The 16796-nt window shown below is 37.6% G+C and overlaps 3 non-coding genes across 3 annotated transcripts; 2 read left to right on the forward strand and 1 right to left on the reverse strand.

Annotated features, from left to right (window-relative positions):
- Positions 1-4607: 4607 nt before the first annotated feature.
- On the reverse strand, positions 4608-4681 carry TRNAN-GUU. The gene has a single exon. It is a non-coding gene; the product is annotated as a tRNA-Asn (tRNA).
- Positions 4682-12312: 7631 nt separating this feature from the next.
- TRNAI-AAU lies at positions 12313-12386 on the forward strand. Its single transcript has one exon. It is a non-coding gene; the product is annotated as a tRNA-Ile (tRNA).
- A 422-nt stretch (positions 12387-12808) lies between these two features.
- Positions 12809-12882, forward strand: TRNAV-AAC. The gene has a single exon. It is a non-coding gene; the product is annotated as a tRNA-Val (tRNA).
- Positions 12883-16796: the final 3914 nt, after the last annotated feature.

A 16796-nucleotide genomic window follows, 5' to 3' on the forward strand; every position in this document is an offset into this window, starting at 1 on the left:
GAATAAACATTTTGACTTTTTTTAGTTTTAATTCAACAATTAATTTAAATAATTAATTTCAAATAAAAATAATATTAAATGATTAATTAAAAAATTAATTAATATTTAACATTAAATAAAATGCCAATCCCAATCAATTCCCGCACATATTGATTATGAATCACTATTCATAACTGAAATATTTAAATCTTATTTAAATATCTTCAATTCTCTCTTTTTGTTCAATTCATAATTAAAACAAAATCAGGTTAAATATATGGTATATATTTAGTGTGTATTCCCTAATTTGAATTTCAACACTTGAAGGGTTTTGATTTAATAGAAAAAGAAAATTACTAAAACATTATAACTCAATTCAAGGGGTTTGATTCAATAGAAAAAGGATAGATAATATTACCCATGAAATCTCATCGAGAATGCTTGATGATTAGAAATCACGAACCTCCATAATAGTATGATATTGTCCACGTTCAAAAATAAGTTCTAGTTATTTTACTTTTGGTTCTCTAAAAGGCATCACACCCTAAGCATCACACCAATGGAAATAGTAATTCTTACTTATAACAATAAGCAGTTAGGATGGCCTATTGAATTGTTGGCTTCATTCCCCTTTCCATACCCTATTGGCTTGTTGAGTGGGCATCATCGTATTGCCTGAAATGATTCACACACCAGGTTTGTAGTGGGATTTATTTCAGCTATCGGTGCTACTGGAGGTGCGCAGCCTGAGGTAGCACAACTTAAGGTGCGTTCGTCCTCATCTCTAAACCTTCACGAGGTGGGCTATCTTCACCTCCACCTCTTCCTCTTCCTCTAATACAGGGTCGTCTCCTTCCTCGTCATCCTCTTCAGTGTCCTTATGTGGCATGATTCTAAAATCAATATCTAATTTTTCTGAAGTCTATATCTCGCTAACATAAATTGCATCATATCACATATAATCACAACATATAATTTAGCAAACATGACATATTCATAAAAATACAACTAGGTGGAACATAATGCTACCATAAATCATATAATTAGAGCTCAACATATTTGATACTAAATTACATCAATATTGGTAAACAGGAAAGCACACGTAATTAAAGGCCTTTCTTTTTCTTATCTTATACAAGACATACCTGACAGTGACGGGACATCGATGGTGAAACCATGGAACGTGGCAAGCCTATCTCGTAGGCAAGTCTACCGAATCTATAACCTAGAGCTTTGTTACCAACGGTAACGACCCTAGATTTCTATTAGCCTAAAGTTGCTATCGTCATCATATCCTATGCTCTTATATGAAATTAAACATTTAAACTTCATCTTAAAACACAAACTTCATCTTAAAATACTATAATGGACTTACTCATTCGAAAGCATCTTTAAAACAACATAAATAAATAGTAACTAAAACAATTAAAACATCAAAGTAAAATTGCCCTATACTAACCTATGCCTAGGAAAATAAAATACTACTATTCTATGCATGTGTCATTATATCTATTTGTGATGTCGTCATTAGTTGTATAGGGGTGTCTTGCCCTTACCTGAAATAGAAGTAACACAAGGCTGGAGTATTTTAAGAAATACTCATAAGTGACCCACTATTGAGGCTAGGGAATGCAAACACATGCAACTAATGATCTTAGGAACCTATTGTTAAAAATATCATAGGGGTGGCCTCCAGTCCAGAAAAAATTGGATGTGTAGTACTTCCCTACACATGACTCACACGTGCGAGCATGGATCTCCAGATAGTTCGCACCCTCTGGACCCATCATAGTCGAGCTAACTGTCTGTAGCGACGTTTAGGGGTCAGTAGACCCCTAAGTGTCATGCAAGGCATGGTGATGATCATGATTGTAGTGTAAGCATCCGTACTCATCATCATAAATGGGAAGTAACTTGATGTATATGTACACACAAAATGCATGAGGTCCCTAGGGTTTTTCATCTTTAGAACATCTTTATGACACAACCCTATATACACTTCACATATTACTCTATGTAATATGCATGCCCTGGCCTTCATACGTTCATCATCATTAACATTGGCTAGGGTTGTATCTTAAAAATACTCAATCTCATAGTGCATCATGTCATTTAATACATGCACCACGTTTTAATATGGAATAATGTCATATTAATCAATCTTATAATCTTCCATCTTACATCGTCATGTTATCATGCATCATCATCATCATATCATCATGATCCAACGTCATCATGTAACATCATCATATAACATAATATAACATCATATAGCATCATCAAATAACATAGTCATAGTCACCACCTCATAAAATTTAAAACATAAATGACACGTGCAAGGACCACTGGGCATGTGTCGTCATAGATAAATCAAGTTGTCCGACTTAGCCGATAGTAAGGCCACTTACTTGGTTGGTCTTGGCAGACATTTTCTCTAAACTCAAGTACGTTTGAATTTTGTCTCTCGAAGTTACTTCAAGTGTTGTCGGGAGTTGTTTCCTATTAAAATGTCCATCTCACTTCGTTAGTAATTTACATTTCTAATCTAATTTAACTTGAACTTCAGAAATACGACATTACACTAACCTTAAATATTTCTATGAAAGTAAAAATAAGCTTCGGAAGGGCAAAAAACGTAAAGGTCGGTGTCAAAATGTCAAACCAAGCCTAATACACCAGTTTTTAGCCTAGGACTCCGAGATGCTGAGCCGAAGGAGCCGGTGTATGCAACAGTGACCCTGTCGCTGAGGGACATTGACATATGAGCAGGTTGCGAACTGGTTCGAGGTGCAGGTCTCGAATGTTCATGTGGGCGCACAGGTCTGTGTAGTGGATCCGTGGGTTGGGCTGTGTTCTATGTATTTAGGCTTGAACGTGGGTTTTTGGGCAAAGCACAGAGGAACTGAACTACTGGACTAGTTGTTGGTGGGTATCTGATTGCTGTGTTGGGTATCTAGTTACTAGACCAAACTGGGTATGAGGTTGCTTGACTGGAATGAGGTTGTTAGTATTCGAATTTGGGTCCAAGCAGGTGGACTTCGTCTTCTCCACTCGTTTCCACGCATTTTCCTTTCTTCATTCCTCCGTATCAAAACTTGTTGTCTACATCCAGTTTCTTCTCCTTTCTCATGGTTTCCTTTCTTCATTCCTCCGTATCAAAACTTGTTGTCTACATCCAGTTTCTTCTCCTTTCTCATGGCGTTAACCGTCTTTGTACGTTGGATCCTACCCCTCTATCTCACTAGTGTTGTGTACGTTGGATCCCATGGTCGTCATCTTGACATCGTCATTTGTGCAGAGGTGCCTTGCCTTTACCTAAAAAATAAGAGCAGCGCATGTCTTGAGTATTTTAAGAAATACTCATGAAGTAACCCCACTACTAGTAGAGGGTAATGCAAACACATGAAATCACGACTTACATACAAACACATTTGCTCCCAGGCGAGCTTACATACATACCTATTGACCTGGGCTTCAACTAGCATACACTCATGCTGTTGGTATACCATGGAGGTAAGGGAGTGCACATAGTATTGTGGTGTATACAATATCGTATCATAACATCATTGTGAACATAAATGTCGTAAGGTACGTGTCCGTACTAATCATGACAGGGAGGTATTTCGGTAAACGTCAAAACATAATAAAGCAAATATAGCAATCAAAAGGAGGACACTTGCATGTATGTTGGTATACCATGGAGGGAAGGGAGTGCACATAGTATTGTGGTGTATACAATATCGTATCATAACATCATTGTGAACATAAATGTCATAAGGTACGTATCCGTACTAATCATGACCGGGAGGTATTTCGGTAAACGTCAAAACATAATAAAGCAAATATAACAATCAAAAGGAGGACACTTGCAACCAGAGTGCACATAGTATTGTGGTATATACAATATCGTATCATAACATTATTGTGAACATAAATGTCGTAAGGTACGTGTCTGTACTAATCATGACGGGGAGGTATTTCGGTAAACGTCAAAACATAATAAAGCAAATATAACAATCAAAAGGAGGACACTTGCATGTATGTTGGTATACCATGGAGGGAGGGGAGTGCACATAGTATTGTGGTGTATACAATATCGTATCATAACATCATTGTGAACATAAATGTCGTAAGGTACGTATCCGTACTAATCATGACCGGGAGGTATTTCGGTAAACATCAAAACATAATAAAGCAATATAACAATCAAAAGGTGGACACTTGCAACCAGAGTGCACATAGTATTGTGGTGTATACAATATCGTATCATAACATCATTGTGAACATAAATGTTGTAAGGTACGTGTCTGTACTAATCATGACGGGGAGGTATTTCGGTAAACGTCAAAACATAATAAAGCAAATATAACAATCAAAAGGACACTTGCATGTATGTTGGTATACCATGGAGGGAGGGGAGTGCACATAGTATTGTGGGTACACAATATCGTATCATAACATCATTGTGAACATAAATGTCGTAAGGTACGTGTCCGTACTAATCATGACCGGGAGGTATTTCGGTAAACGTCAAAACATAATAAAGCAAATATAACAATCAAAAGGAGGACACTCAACAAGCATGAGCCACTCACACTTCAAATAATTCACATTCAATTAATTTGAAGTGCTAGAAAGAGGGTTTGAACCTCTGACCTTGTGGTTAACAGCCACACGCTCTAACGAACTAAGGTATTCCAGCTAATTATTTGTAATAGCTCAAGCCCACCACACTCTTATAAGGAATGTTTCATCCCCGCTCCAACCAATGTTGGAACTCACAATCCTTGGGGGCCCAGCGTCCTTGCTGGCACACCGCTTGGTGACTAACTCTAATAGCTTTTGTAATAGCCCAAACCCACCGCTAGCAAATATTGTTTGTTTTTGCCCATTACGTATCGTCATCAGCCTCACAATTCTAAAACGAGTCTACTAGGGAAAGGTTTCCACACTCTTCTAAGGAATGCTTAGTTCCAATTTCCAGCAGCTAAAAAATATTGTCCATTTTTACCCGTAACAAATCGTCGTCAGAATCACAGTTTTAAAACATGCTACTAGAGAGATGTTTACATACACTTATAAGTTATTCTTCATTCTCCTCTCAAACCAATTCGGGATCAGAGCGCGTGGGTTCAAATCCCGCTTCTGACAACTCAAATAAAGGTAAAATAAAAATACAATAGCATATCATTATTGAAATCAATTGAACTTATTGGAGATTTAAAATTGTCACGACATGATTTTCCAAGCATCTAAGAAAGTTAGTGTTCTTCAAGTTTACCCTTACACCTGAATCTCAAGGACACTGTGATTTTCTGTACCGCCTGGGTGCATAGCAAATGGTGAGTTGTGAGCCTCTATCAATATCTCGTTGCTTAATTCCTCAGTTGTTAGAATATATAGGCGTCCTTGACATAACCCTCCATCATCTTAGGATTTAAAGAAATTGTCTTTTTGTAGGTTTTTGTCTTTTTGTAAGATATTCGCCAACTAATCTCGAGTTGCAAGTCATCTGATCTTCCAGGAGTTATATAGTCATATATTACATATTGGCCAACTCACCTATTGCAACTTGAATCCATAGTAGGGGAAATTGTAAGAGCATAACTAAATTACTAGATTTCTGATATGCTTAGAAGAGTTAAAATGTGTGGCACCAATGGTCGGGAATAGCTTGGATAAGCTAAATAGGGCAAAACTGTAATAATTCAATTTTAAAGATTTCAAAGCACAACTATAATAACTCAATTTTCAAGACTTCAAATCATTATTCATGACACATCCTGAAAAAGACAAAATTTCATAAAAATTGGAACGAGATTCGAAAACTAAGGACAACAACTCGTAACACATAGAACTGACTTGACAAAGAAAAAATTTGATAAAAATTGGAACGAGATTCGAAAATTAAGGACAACAACTTGTACACATGGAACTGACGGCTCGGGACGACCCTCCTCTATGACCTTATCCAACAATTAGTGATCACCCAAAAAGGAAAAGTAATATCTAGTGCAACTAAATAAGTAACCTACTTGTAGGCGGTAATCGAATCCTTGATCGAGTGAGTTGCAACGGGTTTTTCTCTAGGTTATAGAAAGTTCAAATGTAGATTATATGTAACGACCCTAGTTTTCTAGGGACCTAGAGTCACTAGAATATGCATGATGTAACTGCTTTATGTGAAAATAATTTTTACATTATGTTTTTGTCTTGAAGCTACCCCTAAAAAGAACACAATATTATTATTAAGAATGCTAGATTAAGACTATGTAACAATGTTAGGAATCACGACCCTACATAATTATATGACATTTTCCACTTTGGTTAGAGGGTTAAATTTTTCCACATACTAAAATGGAATGACCTTAACATTAACAATCATACGCTCTAACCAACTAAACTATTCCAACAACTTATGAATATTAGCCTAGATATTGTCTACTTTGACTCATTCCATATCGTCGTCAACCTCATGATTTTAAAACACGTCTAATAGTAAGAGATTTTCACATGCTTATAAGACATATTTCATCCCCTCCCCAACCGAGGTGGGCACCCCCTTGTGTTCCCAGCTACCTCGTTGGCACACCACCCGATGACTATCTCTTATACAATTTATTACAAACCAAGCCCACCTCTTTCCGATATTGTCTACTTTTGCTAGTTACGTATCACCATCAGACTCACAATTTTAAAATATGTCTACTAGAAAAAGATATCCACAACCTTATAGGAAATGTTTGGTTCTCCTCTCCAATTGCTAGCAAATATTGTTTATTTTGGCCTATTACGTATCGTCGTAAGTTTAAAAGTTTTAAAACGCGTCTTTTAGGGAGAGGTTTTCACACTCCAACCAATATTAGGTCTCACAATAAATAGTTAGAATGGTTGAGTGGTTAAAGGCGTTAGAAGTCAAGTTTTGGTCCTTATGAGAGTGCGTGGGTTGAAATCCCACTTTAGACAGCTTACTTAGAAAGGCTTTCTTTTATAAAGTGCTATTCTTTTATTAAATTGATTCAACCATTCTATTCCAAAGATGTTTTCCACTAACTTAATGAATGAATTCATTCATATTAGCAGAACCTCTGATCTTGTTGTTAAAGCCCAAACGCTACCTTGTTGTTAAAGTCCACAACCTCTAACCAACTGAGCTATTCTAGCTAATCATTTGTAAGCCCAAATCTTGTTGTTAATGCCCACACGCACTAACCAACTGAGCTATTATAGCTAATCATTTATAATAGCTCAAGCCCACTATCAGTAAATATATTCAGCTTGGCTCGTTACATATTACTGTCAACTTCACGGTTTTAAAACGCCTCTATTAGAGAGTGGTTTCCATATCCTTATGAGGGATGTTTCTTCTCCACTCCAACCAATGTTCAATCTCACAATCCATCCACTAACAAATATTGTCCAATTTTGTCCATTACATATCACCATCAACCAAACAATTCTAAAACGAGTCTACTAGGAAGAGGTTTCCACATCCTTATAAGGAATGTTTCGTTCCCTTTTCCAACCGCTAAAAAATATTGTCCATTTTTTCCCGTTATATATCGCCATCAGAATCATTTTAAATCACGCCCACTGGAGAGATGTTAAAGACTTAAAAGTCATACTTCATTCCCCTCTCCAACAAATGCGGGATTAGAGGGTGTGCGTTCAAATCCCACTTCTGACAACTCAAATAAAGGTAAAATAAAAATACAATCTTATCATTATTGAAATCAATTGAACTCGCTAGAGATTTAAAATGGCCACGACGTGATTTTCCAAGCTTCTACAAAAGTTAGTATTGTTCAAGTTTACCCTTACGCCTGAATCTCAAGGACACTTTGATTTTCTGTACTACCTGAGTGCATAGCAAATGATGAGTTGTGAGCCTCTGTCAATATCTCGTTCCTTAATTCCCCCCACTAATGGAATACATGGTGAGCCTCTATATATATCTCGTTCCTTAATTCCCCCACTGCTAGAATACATAGGCTCCTTAATTCCTCCAATACTGGAATACACTAGCGTCCTTGACATAAACATCCGTCATCTTAGGATTCTTTCCACTAGGCCCTCTGTTAACTGACTCATAATTACCTATATTAAAAAAAATTAGCTTCAGAAAGGTAAAAAACGTAAAGGTTGGTGTAAAAAATGTCAAATCGAGCCAAATATGTCATTTTTTAGCCTAGAATTCCGAGAAGCTGAGCCGAAGGGGCCGGTGTATGCAGTAGTGACCCTGTCGTTGAGGGACATTGACACATGAGCAGTTCGTGAAGTGGGTCGAGGCACGGGTCTTGAATGTTCATGCCCCTCTGCCACAATTGTAACATTTGTCGGAGTTACCATCGTTCGCATAGTGACCATATTTGTGACATTTGTAGCACTGAATGTTGGAGTAAATTGACCGGCCCCCTCTTCCTCGACTGCGTCCTCTTCCACGCCAATTTTCTTGGCTCCACTATTCCTTCTTCTTATAGTATTCTTCATGACTGCTACCTTGACCACCATGACCATTTTTACTACTTTCACTGCCACAACCTCTACCTTCAAAATTTTGAGAGTAGAGTATCTTTTCATCTTTGATTGACGCCTTGGTTTAGAGTGCTTGATCGAGTGTTTCCTCCTTCTTCTTCTTACGTTGTTCGTGTGCCTCGAGAGAACCAGCTAGCTCGTCGACTGTGAACGTCGCTTGGTCATTTGACTCTTCTATCGCGCATACAACATTCTCAAAGTTGTTAGTTAATGACCTTAAAATCTTATCCAAAACCCGCATCTCGGCTAATATTTCTCCATGCCGGTTGAGTTGGTTTACCACAGTCTGTACATGCATGATGTAGTCAGATACATTTTCTGACTCCTTCATCTTCATGCTCTGCTCTCCAACTTGCCACGAAGAGTTTGGAGACGCACTTGCTTGACTCGGTCAATTACTTTGAACACTTTTCCTAAAGTGTCCCACGCTTCTTTTGAAGTAGTTGCATTGGCAAGCTTTTCAAAGGCCGACTCGTCAACGGCTCGGAACAACATGTACAGTGCCCCCTTATCCTTTGATCGCACCTCTTTTAATGTCTTGTTTCGTGTCGCTATATAACCCATGGTATCTTTTGGTTCTTTTAACCCTTCTTCGACCACCTCCATGCATCTTGAGAACCGAGAAGAGCTTTCATATGAATGCTCCAATTCTCATATTTTATCTTCGTTAGTCACGGTAGCAGGATTTGACCCGTCACATTCGCCATTGGCTTGATACCAATTTGTTAAAGAAAACTCACAAATTTGTGAAATAAATCTCACACAGACTAACGATAGAAGAAGACAAAGAACACTCTATTTCTATTTCTCTTTTTCTTTTTTTTTTTAATTTTTTTTTCTATGCTCTGCTTTATTGTTTTACAGTAGAAATAACAGATGTATTTATAAGGTCTCCTAAAACTAAATATAGACATCGAATGCCACTAAAAATGTATTTAATATACTAATGTATGTATAAGATCTTCTAAAACTAAATATAGGCATCAGAATCGGGCCACTACCAATGTATTTATAAGTTCTTCTAAAACTAAATATAGACATCAACATTTTCTTAACCTAGACATCAGAATGCCGCCCCCTACAAAATGTATTTACAAGGTGTTCTAAAACTAAATATAGACATCAGAATCCAACTGTTTCCTGACCCAGGCATTCTGATATAGACATTATAATGCAACTGTTTCCTAACCTAGACATCAGAATGCCGCCACTACAAATTATTTATAAGTTCTTCTAAAACTAAATATAGACATCAGAATGACACTATTTACGTCACTGTTCCTAGACATCAGAATGCCACAGTTTCCGAACCCATAAAACGTCATTGTTCCTAAACATCAGATCAGAATGCCACTATTTACGTCACTGTTCCTAGACATCAGAATGCCACTGTTTCCTAACCCATAAAACGTCACTGTTCTTAGACATCAGAATGTCACTGTTTCCTAACCCATAAAACAGCACTATTCCTAAACATCAAAATGCCACTGTTTCCTAACCCATAAAACGTCACTATTCCTAGACATCAGAATGCCACTCTTTCCTAACCCATAAAACGTCACAGTTCCTAGACATTAGAATGTCACTCTTTCCTAACCCATAAAACATCACTGTTCCAGAATGCAACTGTTTCCTAACCCAACGTCACTGTTCCTAGACATCAGAATGCCACTTTTTCCTAACCCATAAAACGTCACTGTTCCTAGACATCAGAATGCCACTGTTTCCTAACCCATAAAACGTCACTGTTCCTAGACATCAGAATGCCACTGTTTCCTAACCCATAAAACGTCACTATTCCTAGACATCAGAATGCCACTCTTTCCTAACCCATAAAACGTCACTATTCCTAGACATCAGAGTGCCACTCTTTCCTAACCCATAAAACGTCACTATTCCTAGACATCAGAGTGCCACTCTTTCCTAACCCATAAAACGTCACTATTCCTAGACATCAGAGTGCCACTCTTTCCTAACCCATAAAACGTCACTATTCCTAGACATCAGAGTGCCACTCTTTCCTAACCCATAAAACGTCACTATTCCTAGACATCAGAGTGCCACTCTTTCCTAACCCATAAAACGTCACTGTTCCTAGACATCAGAATGCCACTGTTTCCTAACCCATAAAACGTCACTGTTCCTAGACATCAGAATGCCACTGTTTCCTAACCCATAAAACGTCACAGTTCCTAGACATCAGAATGCAACTATTTCCTAACCCATAAAACGTCACTGTTCCTAGACATCAGAATGCAATTTTTTCTTAACCCATAAAACGTCACAGTTTCTAGACATCAGAATGCCACTTTTTTCTAACCCATAAAACGTCACACTCTTATTATTTTCTCGTATGTTTTTCCTTGGCGACATTGTCTTCTTTTTATAAAAATAGAGTAAACATAAATAATTTGATTTTTTTTACTTCGGTAATGTTACCTAGAATATTCAAATAAACTTTTAAAAAATATGGATGGGAAAAACTTATTAAATCAGTATCTTTTTAACGTTAAATTTGTTTCAAAATAACCTTTCTGTGAAATCTATTATAGTAGGATAGAAATGAGTGAAGAAGAATGGTTGAATAATTGTACAAATGATCTAATAAATTAATTAATGTTATTGCGTTGAAACCCTATCAAATACAAAACTAAAAACAAAGACACAAATCATTTTCAAAATTTTTAGATCTATAAGAAACAAATAAGATACTATTATTCTTTTTAAAGTTCATATATTAATGACACACAAATCTTTACAAATTTGTGGTCCCATGGTCTAGTGGTTAGGACATTGGATTTTAAATCCGGTAACCCAAGTTCAAATCTCGGTGGGACCTATTTTTTTCTTTTTTTAAAGATGTTTATGCACAAATAGTAAGAGGAAGCTTTGAGGTTGTAGCAAAGTGGTCAATGATGGGATACTTTAGCAAGATTTGGAGTCTGTGTGACTTAAAAGATAAAGTAATACATATAGACTAATCAAGTCATGATCTAGTTAAAGGAAGAAAGTAAATCACCGGTAAGAAATTAGGAAGGTTTGAATTCATGTTGAATGTTATATCTAAGTTATTCCAACATTAATACCAACACGAGATCTGAGTTAGGATGATGTTGTTGGGCTAACTAATTTCCCATAGCTTAAGTAATTTTTATGAATAAGATATTGAACAAGGTTTCTAGACTTGTTTTATAATAGCGTTCATATCGATTAGGAGGCTAATCAGAGACAAAAAAGATAACAAGATAAGCCCTTAAGCCAACTTGATACTTCTATTCAAAGAGGGTGGATTGTGAGATCCCACAACAGTTGGAGAGGGAACATTCTTTATAAGGGTGTGAAAATTTCTCTATGCGTTTTAAAAGCGTAAGGTAATCCCGAGAATCAAAAGAAGATAATACCTGCATGGGCCAATTTCATTAATTTTCAATAATGATATATTTAATGATACTAGAAGATAATCACTTATAGTTTTAAGTTTATTAGGCATAAAATTATGTAAGCGAAACTCGATTGACTGAATGAGGAGCTACCGATCTACAATGTGCACAAAGCCTATGGCCTATTAGCTCAGTTGGTTAGGACGTCATGCTAATAATGTGAAGGTCATTGGTTTGACACTTGCATGAGCCAATTTCATTTCTTCTTAATAGTATCTTTTCATGATATGGGGTTACGACATTACGAACTTTAAAGATAATGACTTAAAGTTTTAAGTTTATTATGCATAAAATTATGTAACCTAAACTCGATTGACTAAATTAGGAACTATCGATCTACAATGTGCATAAAACCTATGACCTATTAGCTTAGTTGGTTAGAGCATCGTGCTAATAACGCGAAGGTTGTAGGTTCGACACCTGCATGGGCCAATTTCATTAATTTTAATATCTTTCTGCATGGGCCAATTTCATTAATTTTTAATAATATCTTTTCATGATACGAGTTAAAACACTGTGAATTTTTTTTTAAAGTTTATTATGCATAAAGTTATGTAAACGAAACTCGATTCACTTATTTAGGAGCCAACGATCTATAATGTGCATAAAACCTATGCCCTATTAGCTCAGTTGGTTAATTGTCGTGTTAATAATGTGAAGGTTGTAGGTTCGACACTCACATAGGCCAAATTTCATTAATTCATAATAATATCTTTTCATGATATGGGGTTACAACACTACGAACTTTAAAGATAATGACTTGAAGTTTTAATTTTATTAGGCATAAAATTATGTAACCTAAACTCGATTGACTAAATTAGGAGTTATTGATCTACAATGTGCATAAAACCTATGGCCTATTAGCTTAGTTGGTTAGAGCGTCGTGCTAACAACGCGAAGGTCGCAGGTTCGACACCTGCATGGGCCAATTTCATTAAGGATTTTTGAAAGTCCTTGAGGTTTTTCTTTAGATCTGAACCGTTCGATATGTTCTATGAAGCATGAAACTTTAGAAGGAGGTTTTGGATTTCTGAGAGTCCTTTAAGGAACTAGAAGGAGGTAAATGAACTGACTTTGAAGGCCAAATTTATCATATCATTGCAAGGTCAGTAGAGAAAATTTTCGGGCAAGCCACATGTCGATTTGCGAGAGGGAAAGCGCGTCAGACAGCCGGAGGGACACGTATTGACGATTAGGTGGAATAATGCGTCAGGCACGTTGTAAAGTGACGCGTCTCCACTCGATATGCGACACGCAGTAGCTCTTCCGACCCACGCCCACGTCTAACCCAGTTTGACTCTCTCCACTCGATATGCGACACGCAGTAGCTCTTCCGACCCACGCCCACGTCTAACCCAGTTTGACTCGAAGGATGTTTGACCCGATCCGCAGTAGCTCTTCCGACCCACGCCCACGTCTAACCCAGTTTGACTCGAAGGATGTTTGACCCGATCCACAAATTTTCGGGCAAGCCACATGTCGATTTGCGGGAGGGAAAGCGCGTCAGACAGCCTGAGGGACACGTATTGATGATTAGGTGGAATAATGCGTCAGGCACGTTGTAAAGTGACGCGTCTCCACTCGATATGCGACACGTAGTAGCTCTTCCGACCCACGCCCACGTCTAACCCAGTTTGACTCGAAGGATGTTTGACCCGATCCGCATGGTGCCACGCTTCAATGTAAAGAATTTCACTTCCTAGCGCGCACCTCTGGTTTTGAACCCATGACTCATCACCAACTAAACTCTCTTTCTCCAAACCTTCTTCAATTCTCTTCACAAGCTCAGAAATTACCTTCCCATTCTCTTCCTTCTCCTACTTGAGACAGAAAGAACTCTCACTCAGCTCCGCCACTTCCCCTTTCAATCTCCATTTCTAAATGCTTTCTTTTCTTTTCCAATATCTACTTTGTCCTTCAAAAGGCGCTCGTTTAGCGATTTCAACGTCTGCAACTAAGACTTCTCGCCAGATTTATCCACAGCAAATTTTGGTTGTTGCTCTAAATCTCTATTCTCCTTCTGATGATCTGGAAGTTTCTTTGGCTTGTTTGCCGATCGCGTGTTCAATCCAGATTCCTTCTTCAATTTTCTCGTCTCCGATATCGCGATTTTGCCAAATCCGCTACGTATCCCCTCATTTCCAACGGATTCCACCACCTCACAACTACCGCCATCATATTTTGCTCCATCGTGTTCTGTCGCTTTCAGATCTTCATTTTGAGCCATCAAGAGAAGACCTTCGTTTGTTGCGTCATCCAAGGCTAGGTTGATTGTTTCTTCCACCTTTTTATCAGCTCGACAATCTTTTGCAAATTTCCCCTCTGCCACAATTGTAACATTTGTCGGAGTTACAATCGTTCGCATAATGACCATATTTGTGACATTTGTAGCACTGAATGTTGGAGTAAATTGATCGACCGCCTCTTCCTCGACTGCGTCCTCTTCCACGCCAATTTGCTTGGCTCAACTGTCCCTTCTTCTTATAGTATCCTTCATGACTGTTACCTTGACCACCATGACCATTTTTTCTACTTTCACGGCCAAAACCTATACCTTCAAAATTTTGAGAGTAGAGTACCTTTTCATCTTTGATTGACGCCATGGTTTGAAGTGCTTGATTGAGTGTTTCCTCCTTCTTCTTCTTATGTTGCTCGTGTGCCTTGAGAGAAATGGCTAGCTCATCGACCGTGAACGTCGCTAGGTTCTTTAACTCTTCTATCGCGCATACAACATTCTCAAAGTTGTTGGTTAATGACCTTAAAATCTATTCCAAAACCTGCGTCTTGGCTAACATTTCTTCATTTCGGTTGAGTTGGTTTACCACAGTTTGTATATGCGTGATGTAGTTAGATACACCTTCTGACTCCTTCATCTTCATGCTCTCCTACTTGCCACGAAGAGTTTGGAGACGCACTTGCTTGACTCAGTCAATTCCTTTGAACACTTTTCCTAAAGTGTCCCACACTTCATTTAAAGTAGTTGCATTGGCAAACTTCTCAAAGCCCAACTCGTCAACGACTCATAACAACATGTATAGCGCCCCCTTATCCTTTGATTGCACCTCTTTTAACGCCTTGTTTCGTGTCGCTGTATAACCCGCGGTATCTTTTGGTTCTTCTAACCTTTCTTCGACCACCTCCCATGCATCTTGAGAATCGAGAAAAGCTTTCATATGAATGCTCCAATTCTCGTAGTTTTTCTTCGTTAGTCGCGGTAGCGGTTTTTGACCTGTCACATTCGTCATTGGCTTGATACAAATTTATTAAAGAAAACTCATAAATTTTGTGAAATAAATCTCACACACACTAACGATAGAAGGAGACAAAGAACACTCTGTTTATTTTATAAAAACAATCCTCTATTGCTTCTCTGTTTCTTTTATTTTTTTTTCTCTTCTCTGCTTTACAGTTTTACCATGGTAATAACAAATGTATTTATAAGGTCTGCTAAAACTAAATATAGACATCAAGATGCCACTGTTTCCTAACCCATAAAAAGTCATTGTTCCTCTAACATTCTTGGCCTTTCATCTCCAACACTCTTGGCCTTTTCCTCTAAGACTGACCCTTAGATTTAAAACGCACTAAAATTCTCCATGGGGAATCCGATCCCTGCCGCTTCCTTGCGATGAATCCCTTACCCTGATCCCCACACAAATAAATAGAGAGTTTCGTGGAAATGGGGAATGAAATAAATGGTGGGGATGATGACAGGGAATGGACATCGCTACATGTGGCCCCTACACATGTCGTGTTTTATGATTGTATGACATATACTATGTTATGTATATGCTATGATATACGATATGTTGCATAAAAGTTACGCTATGATATCATATACACTATTCTAGGACTAAGAGAAATTAGAAAATCATGTATTGTTAATTATTAAAAATATGAAATGAATCAAGTATTTATATCTCATAGAAACACTATGCTAGGAATAGATTGGTGGTATGACTAGCGCCATGAATATATGTCATTCTTTAATGTTATGGGACCTCATGCATTTTGTATACCATGTTCCTCGAGATACTTCTATATTATGTTTAGTACACCCTATGCCTATGTATTGTTAATCATGAACAATATGGCAAGAATCAAGTATGTATGTCTCATAGGAACGTTATGTCGTGTTTTAATGTTAGGGATCTCATGTATTTTATATGGGAGGTGCATCGGGATACTTCCCCATTTTGATTTGTACAGACATACCTTACAATATTTATGTTCCTTATGATATTATGCGGGTCTTTTCCCTTTATGGTATTTGGTAGTGTGAGCGTGCACAAGCTCGACAAGGCAGACCCACAGAGTACTCTTATACCAACCACCTGGTGGTCAATGTGCATATTCATGGGTCGTGTGTAGGGAAGTACAACATATTTAACTTTGCTCGGATGGAAAAGAAAAGCTCAAGCCCATGCCACAATGTATTTATGAAAGAATAGGTCCCACTATATTACACGTAATTCATATTCCGACCCTAACAGTGGGATTACTTATTGAGTATTTATTAAAGTACTCAAACCACATGCTACTCTTATGTTAAAGTAAAGGTAAGATACCCATTTACGGATGACAACATTGCGTGGAAGGCCAAGGAACCAAATTTAGGGCAGTTGCATTCATGTTATTTTTAATGATCCTTAGGTTTGATGAGGGCCTTGCTTTATTTTTATTTAAACTAATGTTATCTATTTTCCACTATGTTGTTCATAAGCTTTTAGGCAATAGTTTGGAACAAGAATCGAGCTCCCAATAGTAGGCAATAAGCATTTAGATTTTGGGTCTCCTACCCTCAAGTTTCTTCCAAATTCGAGAGTAATTCTACACCATTTC

The sequence above is a fragment of the Cucurbita moschata genome, unplaced genomic scaffold (genome assembly GCF_002738365.1).
Source record: "Cucurbita moschata cultivar Rifu unplaced genomic scaffold, Cmos_1.0 Cmo_Scf00046, whole genome shotgun sequence".
NCBI lineage: Eukaryota > Viridiplantae > Streptophyta > Magnoliopsida > Cucurbitales > Cucurbitaceae > Cucurbita > Cucurbita moschata.